We start from the raw sequence: 11,086 nt of genomic DNA, 5'->3' as shown, positions 1-11,086 counted from the left end.
ACTGTAATAATAATAATAATTTTAATAATAGGAACTATAAATACAAAAATGAAAAAAAGATAAAAAGTGATACACAATATATGTATGTTGTGTTGTCAAGGGTAAGAGAAACAATTGAGACCATGCAATTGTGTGTAAATGAGGCAGAAAGTCAGATGAGCAACCTGGGACTTGGTCACAATTTTCGTGATGCCATATAGCAGCAGGGTCTACCATTAGACACATTATGCTTCCAATATCTTTCCAGGCGGTAGTACCTCCCTGTTTGGTAGCTGTTTGGTAGTGTGTTTTTATATTACGGTGTTTTAAGAATCTTGTTTAATAAAAGTGACTATAACTAGCAGCCCCTCACGTGCAAAGATCATCCACCAGTCAGATCAGAACAGACTGTGCCTACGACTGAATGTTCTTATAGAAGGGTCAACAACCTCGTATGTGTGTCTGTTCAAGTGTGAAGTTATTTCCCAGATTATTATTTACCAAATTTTGTGGTTATAGAAATATTACTTTTAACCAACCACATGTACGCACGGACACACACACACACACACACACACACACACACACACACACACACACACACACACACACACATATTTTTCCTTGGTTAATGAAATGCTTTAAATAAATAGACGTGTACTCGAGATTAGATAGACATGTACTCAAGATAAGTAGATAATCGTGTACTCAAGAAGAGCAGTAACACGTGTACTCAAGATGTTTAGAGAGACGTGTATCAAGGCTGACGGACGGTAGCAGTAATTCACTACCATGTGTGGCCAGCAGCAGTCAGACAACCTTGTTCTACTAGTATACTAAAGTGATCTTGGCCCAGACACTCTAACGACCCCACCCTCCTACTTCTCCTTATCTTTCCAAAGGTCTTCATTGCCACTACTACAACTCACACCGACTCACACCGACCCACACCAACCCACACCAACCCACACCGACCCACACCCCACACCGACCCACACCGACCCACACCAACACGTATCTGGTAACCTTAACCTCGATGTTTTTCGCTTCGTGGGATATAAAAAATCAATAAAATATAGGAGCTATTAGCACCCAAGTTGGGATAACCTTGAAACATAGCCCTGAGCTCTGGCCGTGTGTGTGTGTGTGTGTGTGTGTGTGTCCTGAGGGTAGTGGCCAGACGCATCATCACCAGTCTGTCACTTTCAGTTTTTGTCAATCTCATTATAGTATTCTATCTTTCTCATTTGCTTATTTATTATTATTATTTATCTATTTATCACGTTTTAAAGACCCTGGCTGTTGAAAGACTTACTAAATGGTACCAAAACATTCTGTCAGTTGAATCACCAAAATACATTACTATAAAACGATAATTCTTCAACTCTGGTGCTATAAAATGGTGACCTGGATGGATGAATTTATACCCACAAAAAACTCACCCCAGTCGATAATGGTGTGACAGTTCATGAAGATAAGAGAGTGGAAGCAGAACTAGACTGGGTTGTGTACAGTCAGAGAGTGAGAGAGAGTGAACCAGTTAATAAAAATAATCACCACTCTGTTTTCTTGTTGCTACAGTCTCCAGGGAAGAGACTATTTGTTCCTCACGGTCATAGGTTCACGAACAATTTGCTTATGAGATTATTTCTTGGGTCCAGAGGTGACGTGGTGCTGTTTGTGAGGGTCTGTATGTGTACAGGAGACGTTAATAGTGAAACAATGTGTGTATAGGAGACGTTAATAGTGAGTCAATGTGTGTATAGGAGACGTTAATAGTGAGTCAATGTGTGTATAGGAGACGTTAATAGTGAGTCAATGTGTGTATAGGAGACGTTAATAGTGAGTCAATGTGTGTATAGGAGACGTTAATAGTGAGTCAATGTGTGTATAGGAGACGTTAATAGTGAGTCAATGTGTGTATAGGAGACGTTAATAGTGAGTCAATGTGTGTATAGGAGACGTTAATAGTGAGTCAATGTGTGTATAGGAGACGTTAATAGTGAGTCAATGTGTGTATAGGAGACGTTAATAGTGAGTCAATGTGTGTATAGGAGACGTTAATAGTGAGTCAATGTGTGTATAGGAGACGTTAACAATGTGTCTTATGTTTGCACACATACACACTTTAACGTCTCTTCTACACATATATGTAGACTATTAAAAATCCCTGTACACACAGACATACATACTATTAACGTTTCCTATATACATACTTACATTGACACACTATTAATGTCTCCTATACACACATTGACACACTATTAATGTCTCCTATACACACATTGACACACTATTGATGTCTCCTATACACACATTGACACACTATTAATGTCTCCTATACACACATTGACACACTATTAACGTCTCCTATACACACATTGACTCACTATTAACGTCTCCTATACACACATTGACTCACTATTAACGTCTCCTATACACACATTGACTCACTATTAACGTCTCCTATACACACATTGACTCACTATTAACGTCTCCTATACACACATTGACTCACTATTAACGTCTCCTATACACACATTGACTCACTATTAACGTCTCCTATACACACATTGACTCACTATTAACGTCTCCTATACACACATTGACTCACTATTAACGTCTCCTATACACATATTGACCCCCAAACCAGCATCATGTAACCTCTGAACCCCAGATGTGACCCCCATAAACGTGTCATGGGCGTGAGACAAGCTGAGTCACGGTTTAGTAATGTCAAGAGCGGTGACACTGGGGCAACACATGACCAAAGAAAAAACGAAAGAAAATCTATAATAATGAGAACGAAGAGGAAGGAAAATAATAAAGGCAAGAAAATGTAAATAGATGACATTTAGATAACAAAGAGACGCCAAGGGTGATATTGACTCATTTTAAAATACTAATTATAAACCTGATTTTATTGCTCCATCGGAATTAGTAGGGAAATGTGGTCAAAAGCGGATGAAAAGTAGAATTAGTGATAAATGGAGTAAAGATGGAAGAAAAGTAAACTCAGAGTACCATCCATATTATCTGAAGGTTGGTGACCACAGTCCACCACTCTAATCGTTCTTGGGCTGTTTTTATTGATCCCCCAAGGTTTTGTATGTCGCTGTTGATCCAGTTTTTAATTTCATTCACCCACCCTAGTTTCTGCCTTCCCCTGACCTTCGTACCTTCAACTTTGCCCTTTAATATTACTGCTATTAACTCCTCATCCCTAAGTATGTGACCAAAACATCTAATTTGTCTTTTTCTGTACATTTTAAGTATTTCTCTTGAAGTTTTTGCTAATCTTTGTACTTTTTCTTTTTTTGTCCTGTCAGTGTAGCATATTCTTAGTATTCGCCTGTAACACCATATTTTAAAGGCATCTAAACCTCTTTCTGGTGTCTGCTGAAGGTGTCCACGCTACTGACCTACACAATAGTCCTTTTAGATAATTATTAAATGCTGTTTTTGCTTGATCAGTTCTTGTTACATCTTTCACACGTCTACCATCACAGCAAATATTACTTCCCAAATTCACAAAATTTCCCACCTGCTTAAGTTCCTGTTACCAACCGTGATTCCAGAACAAATTGTAAATAGTTATTGGACGGAGGTAGTGAATTGGTTAAGACAAGATCGGAAAAAATAATATTCTTATGACGTAGAACTGATTGATGAACGCCCCGGGTTGCACGTTGATATTTTTGTGGTGTGAGTTATCGACACGGGAACTTCATGTACAGTTGTCTGACGTAACCTCACATCACAGCACATTACTTTAAATATTAAAAAGTCTAATGGCAATTTTTGGATATTGTGTAAAGGATACTTATCGGTAATCAATAATAATAATAATAATATTAATAATAATAATAATAATAATAATAATAATAATAATAATAATAATAATAATTAATAATTTGAACAGTACAAATACAACAAATGATAATAATCACAACTTCACTAGCAATAGCTAATAATATTAATAACCACATAAAAAAAACCCTAATAATTCATTCAAACATCAAAACACATTATCACATCTGTTTATTCCTGAGTAGCACCATGACTCACATAAACACAAGCAGGTCACACACACCCGCTCGCATACAGCTGACGCTTAGTAAACAGTGACCTGATTGGCTCACTTTTTAATGCCCACTGATCCTTGAACTCAGAGCTTTACTTAGTGTGAGGTGGTGGTACTGGACGTGTCTACCTGTCTACCTTTATGTCTGTCTAGTGGTTAAGATGGGTAGATTGGTAGGTCGATGAATACAAGGTAGGTAGATAAGTAGGTTCATTGTGACAGGGATGCATAAAAGAGAGAGAGAGAGAGAGATGAATATCGAGACCCCGAACTAGACCAGAATACAACAATTATCTCAATTACAGCATCGTGTACCAAATGTACTTCACGCCTGACTTTGAAGGAAGAAATATTTCATCAGGTTTATTATATCATACACAAACTAACATTAAGCACCAGTTAAGACAAATATCCTCATACATCACAACACGAAGCTTAGTTTGAAATACGACTCACAGCAAGTAGACATTACGGTGTAGGCGGCTGAGTGATGTTTTAACTTTTCATTACCTATTATAACTGTGTTTGATAGTTTAGTTCGCATAATCATTGAGATAAAAGTAAGATGAATGATAAATAACGTACTATTGCTTCTCTTCCCTTAAGCTAAGTCAAGTGTTTGTGTGTGATGGTTAAATAACACACAGATTAAAAGAACCTATTTGCTGTCGTATATTCCAGAGACGAATACCACGTGTACTGGACGATTTACACAGGTTGTAATGGTATGTGTTTATGGTTAGGTTGTAATGTTATGTTATTTGTTTCGTTATGTATATAATGTAATGTTACTTATGTGTATATATTTAGGTTCTTGTTATACGATGTTTCAACTGAATTAAAACATCACCTGAGAGAGAGGAATTAATTCATCATAAAAATAATTCAGACACTTAGTACGAGTTTGGTGTCACTGTCAGTCTTCAAATAATTCCTTGAGGAGCATCACACAACGCTAAGGTCCTCTTGGGTGGAGCTGATAATAGTCGTTTTTTATCGAGTAAACCACAGAATAATGAGGCCTTCAAGCAAGTCCTTTAATCCATAGAGAACTACTTTCATTCTCTTAAGCAACGGGTCAGGCTGGCGGAGTTAGTCCCAGTCCGTAATTTATGGCAACTTGGGTAAGTATAGCGTGTGTTCTTATCTCGGTACCTGACACCAGGCGACCGTGTTTCTGCGACTCCTTTATCAACTTTCGCCCATCAACCTCGCTGATAGAGTGTTTGACCTGGAATTTATTGGGTAGCCTGAGTTGACGATAGAAGGTGCTGGTATTGTGAGGGTCAAGGCCATCCCACCCAGAGAGGCTTGTGAATGCACACTCGCGCATGTAAAGATGCACAGGCGTTATGTGTTATATGACGAGTTAAATACAGTTCTGCAATTCGCTTGGTTGTCTTTCCTCACATGACTGATGGATAATTTACACGAACGAAGGATATTTTTTATTTTCATCAGATAGAATGTAAAAATAAAGGCAGATCAATTTTAGTACTATAAAACAAACGAATATATACATGATCTCAAATAAATAATGTAAAACAAATCAACACCATAGAGAGTTTTAGTCAATCAGGGAAGTTTTTGCATCTCCAGCTACGAGGAAAAGTCATCGTGTTTATCTCTAAGAATTCGGGTCGTTGCCTTTGTATTGTCGTGACACAAACAATCCAATTTCCTTCCCCTCGTCCTCCTGGCTTTCCGACTTTCCACCACAACTACTATTATCTTTTGTGAATTATCTCTCATGAAAAATATAGCTTCTCCTCCGCCTCCTACACAGGACTCCTTCATCATCTTAGTGACTTAAACCAGTACTAAAGGGTCTTAATGAGTGGCCTGGACCCCACCTCCGCCAGCTCTCTCTCTCTCTCTCTCTCTCCCTCTCATTTTAAGATACCCTCTATTATCATACACATTAACAATTACAAGTATCCCTTGCCTGAACGACGTAGTCTGATTGGTTGATTCGTAGTCATCATAACATGCTGTACGACAATAACAAAATACTCGGGGGAGGAGGGGGTTCTGTTGTATATTCATATATTTTCGATCTCATGCACCTTACTGTTTTGACTACAACTCGTCCTCAAGGAGTTATAGCTTAAGACATCGTCCTTAAAGGTGTTATAGCTGACACTATCGTCGACAAAGGGATGTCAGTATCTTCTTGTTATCTGTTTGCATAGTTGGGTGTTGTTAGCATAAAGGGAGAGTAAAAGTATTAGGCTCGTTCTGCTTAGGTGCATGTCTGGTTTGTGTCTGTCTGTGTGTGTCTGTGTCTGTCTGTGTGTGTCTGTGTGTATTTGTCTTTGTAAGGTTGGCTAAGAGTAATTGGATTAGTTCGTGAGTGCCGTTGTGTATCTGTGTGTGTGTCTGTGTATATGTGTATTTGTGTACGTGTACAAGTCTTTTCTGTACGTGCAGGGAGTGAGTGTGGTCAGGGTGGCTGCTTATGTGGCAGCGGTGATAGTGAACGTGGTGATTTTGGTGGTTGTAGTAATGATGGTGATGGTAGATGTGGTTGCAGTGATGATAGGTGGTGATAATAGGTTAGTGATATGAAGTAGTAGGGGATTTGCCTCTCAAGGGAAGGACTGGTTGCCTACCCTGTAATTTACCCCACCCATATCCACTACTATAATGAGAGCGACCCATAAGTGGACTAGCATCCAGCCACTACTGCTGAGTGATGGCGGAACAACCCTTGAGTAGACTAACATCTTGCCAAGGAGGTGAAACAATTCACTAGCTGCTGAATACTAAAAGAAACAGGGGATCAGTACCTGCCCGTCGCTCCATACCCCAACTCAGTTTATTATTGTCTCAACTCCTAACTGGACATACGATCACCCCTAAAGGATTCCCTGTCGTCATTTTTACAAGCTTCTGAATCTTTATTTAGAAAAAAACTACTTACTTTAGTATCTGTTTGTGTTTCTGGAACTTAATTATCAACTATTACCAAAATCAAAGGTTTTATACAGATATAATAACACAATTACATCATCTCAGCCACTGGGAGCCCTCAATGACGACTTCCATAAAAGTACACACGACCTGACGTAATGCTGTTTAACTCCGAGGTCTTCTGCTTATTGTCTTGTGCCTTCCTCCCTTCTCCTTCCTTTCTCCTGTTAAGTGCGCGTCTCTCTCCTCCTCTCCCTGACGCAATAGAGATCCCAGCTTGATTACAGAGGTGACCACACACACACACACACACACACACACACACACACACACACACACACCTTTCCGATCTCCCTTAGTGGATTGCTCTAAGATGTGGATGGTGGTGTGTTATCTCTAGTCAAGTCTTTTGGATAAAATAAACTCGACTAGATACTCGTTTCAGTTTGTTCGTGTTGGGTCCTACTGTCAGCTGATCTGTTGGTAGATGCCTTGGTACTGTCTGTGAGTCTGTATACATGATGCTTTTGATTCGTGTATGACTGTCAAATACTACTGTCCTTTAGTCTGTATATACAAGTAAGATTTATTCATACCTTAATTTACACGACGAAGATTCTTATTTTTTTTTTCCTTGAAAGTTATTGAATAAGTGAAGACCACTTCTGACCAACAGGTTCTGGGTGATCTTAACAAGTGGTTCATCCTCTTCCACTATCACCCTCTCCCTTCCTCCTCCTCCTCTTCCTCTACCCCCTCCTTCACTGTCTTTCATCCCCCCACCCCCATTACCCCCTCTCCTCCTCCCCTCCCCTCCATCTTACACCCCGCCCTTCACCACCCACCCCCCCCAACCGTCATGAGAAATAGGGTCATGCTGAGGTGAAGAGAGGTAGGGCAAGACAGGTCACGATCTTGTCTTTAGTGAAGCTCGAGTGGACCTGTGCGTGTGTGTGTGTGTGTGTGTGTGTGTGTGTGTGTGTGTGTGTGTGTGTGTGTGTGTGTGTGTGTGTGTGTGTGTGTGTGTGTGTGTGTGTGTGTGTGTGTGTGTGTGTGTGTGTGTGTGTGTGTGTGTGTGTGTGTGTGTGTGTGTGTGTGTGTGTGTGTGTGTGTGTGTGTGTGTGTGTGTGTGTGTGTGTGTGTGTGTGTGTGTGTGTGTGTGTGTGTGTGTGTGTGTGTGTGTGTGTGTGTGTGTGTGTGTGTGTGTGTGTGTGTGTGTGTGTGTGTGTGTGTGTGTGTGTGTGTGTGTGTGTGTGTGTGTGTGTGTGTGTGTGTGTGTGTGTGTGTGTGTGTGTGTGTGTGTGTGTGTGTGTGTGTGTGTGTGTGTGTGTGTGTGTGTGTGTGTGTGTGTGTGTGTGTGTGTGTGTGTGTGTGTGTGTGTGTGTGTGTGTGTGTGTGTGTGTGTGTGTGTGTGTGTGTGTGTGTGTGTGTGTGTGTGTGTGTGTGTGTGTGTGTGTGTGTGTGTGTGTGTGTGTGTGTGTGTGTGTGTGTGTGTGTGTGTGTGTGTGTGTGTGTGTGTGTGTGTGTGTGTGTGTGTGTGTGTGTGTGTGTGTGTGTGTGTGTGTGTGTGTGTGTGTGTGTGTGTGTACTCCTTTTATGACATACATGAATCTAGTAGTAGTAGTAGTATTTATAGTAGTAGTAATAGTAGTGGTGGTTGTAGTAGTAGTGGTGGTCGTAGCAGTAGTGGTGGTTGTAGTAGTAGTGGTGGTCGTAGCAGTAGTGGTGGTTGTAGTAGTAGTGGTGGTCGTACTAGTAGTGGTGGTTGTAGTAGTAGTGGTGGTCGTAGCAGTAGTGGTGGTTGTAATAGTAGTGGTGGTTGTGATACAGGTCCTCGTGAGGCGGTAGCTCAGTCTGCCTCCTCATCTACTGTCGTTTTCTATGATGGGTGAGAGCTACCTGGAGTATAAAAATATAACTTGTTGATGCTTAAGAATGGGAAAATGTTATATTCACACCTGTTAATATACGACAATATATGTAGGAAACATTGTTCTAAATTCGCCACTGAGAGCTGTGTCCCGCCGGTGAAGTCTCTCAATATTGTTAGTGCTGATAAAAAAAAAGCCGGAATATCACTTTTTTATGCCGCCGTGTTATTAAGCGTTTAGTGTTTTCCATGACGCTACTGTACTTTTTTTTTTGTGTCTCAGGAATGATGCGCTCGTTCCTCTCTCAATCGTGACCAGTGTGGCTCCTCATCCGTGTAATCCATCCAGTTAAATGCTGCTGATTCCAAATTTCCAATCCAAGGTTCATATATTTTCAGATTAAAATACAAAGACAATTTCACATAAAATAATTGCGGACAGATTAAACTGCATGTATGTCCCAACAAGATATTCACAATGTAATGGTATATGGAGAAAAGTTTAGGTTCGTTGTCACGTTGCCTGTACATCTGTTTCCCCCCCCCACTGGCAGAACTTCCGTGACTCGTCCTTCGTAAAAGTGATCTGATGTTTCACAGTTCTTTCTCTGACCTCTGACCCGTGACCTTTGCCTGAGATGATCCAGTGAAAAATCTTCCTTTTACAAAACTCTCCACAACCTTCACTTTCATCTGACCGCCAAGAACAGGTTCCTTTAGGCATGAGGTAAGGTGTCAAGCGTGTCGAATTACACTCTGTTCTCCTTATCCACACTTTTCTCCCTCACTCTGTTCTCCTCATCCACACTTTCCTCCCTCACTCTGTTCGCTCTCCTAATCTCGGTTATTCAACGCTATTCACTTTCATTGACTCACTCTGTCTCATACACTCGATCGGTATTTCCTGTGCTTGTGACATGACCCCTTCGCCAGCTGTCCAAAGTCGTAAAGAAGGGAATGTTCAAGTAGTAGGACCTCCAGCGTTAACTAGACGAGCTGTTAACCTATACGTAGGGCCTTGATACCCTGAGGAAGATTGTTGCCCCGTGATAGGTCGACGCTGACGTGAAGGTTGACGACCTCTTACCCCTCCCCAGCACCACCCCGGACACCCTCCCTCCCCCCAGCACCACCCCAGACACGCTCCCTTCATCAGCACCACCGGAGCACACCCAGACACGCTCCTTCCTCAGCACCACCCCCAGACACGCTCCTTCCTCCAGCACCCACCCCAGACACGCTCCCTTCTCCTCCTGCACCACCCCAGACACGCTCCCTTCCTCAGCACCACCCCAGACACGCTCCCTTCCTCCAGCACCACCCCAGACACGCTCCTTCCTCCAGCACCACCCCAGACACACTCCTTCCTCAGCACCACCCCAGACACGCTCCCTTCCTCAGCACCACCCCAGACACACCCCGGACACTCCTCTTCCTCAGCAAAAAATTGATATTTTTCTACGTCTTCATTATAATTTATATCATCTAAACAAAAATGTAATAATTACTTATGATTTATTTTGTCTTGAAGTAAACCTTTCAGTCACGGGTACAACGCGTCATAATTCTGCCCCGCCCTTGGCACGAGACCAGGTGGGTTGGGGCTGTGACCTCGTGCCCTCACTCACCCACGCTGTCACCTCGTGCTCTCACTCACCCACACTGTTACCTCGTGCCCTCCCTCACCCACGCTGTCACCTCGTGCCCTCCCTCACCCACACTGTCACCTCGTGCCCTCCCTCACCCCACACTGTCACCCCGTGCTCTTCCTCACCCACACTGCACCTCCCGTGCCTCCCTCACCACCTGTCACCCCGGACCCTCCTTCACCCACATGTCTCGTGCCCCCTCACCCACGCTGTCACTCGTGCCTCCCCCCACCCACACTGTCACCTCGTCTCCCTCCCCCACACTGTCACCCCGTGCTCTTCCTCACCCACACTGTCACCTGTGCCCCCTCCCTCACCCACACACTGTCACCCCGGCCCTCCCTTCACCACACTGTCACCTCGTGCCTCCTCACCCACACTGTCACCTCTGCCCTCCCTCACCCACTGTCACCCCGTCCTCCCTCACCCACACTGTCACCCCTCCCTCACCACCACCACTGTGCCCTCCCTCACCCACACTCACCGTGTCCTCCTCACCACTGTCACCCCGGACCCTCCTTCACCCACACTGTCACACCCACACTGTCACCCCGTGCCCTCCCTCACCCACCTGTCTCCTCGTGCCCTCCC

Source organism: Homarus americanus, unplaced genomic scaffold (genome assembly GCF_018991925.1).
Source record: "Homarus americanus isolate GMGI-L3 unplaced genomic scaffold, GMGI_Hamer_2.0 scaffold41366, whole genome shotgun sequence".
NCBI lineage: Eukaryota > Metazoa > Arthropoda > Malacostraca > Decapoda > Nephropidae > Homarus > Homarus americanus.
The sequence above is the reverse complement of the archived record's forward strand: the minus strand, read 5'-3'. Positions refer to the sequence as shown.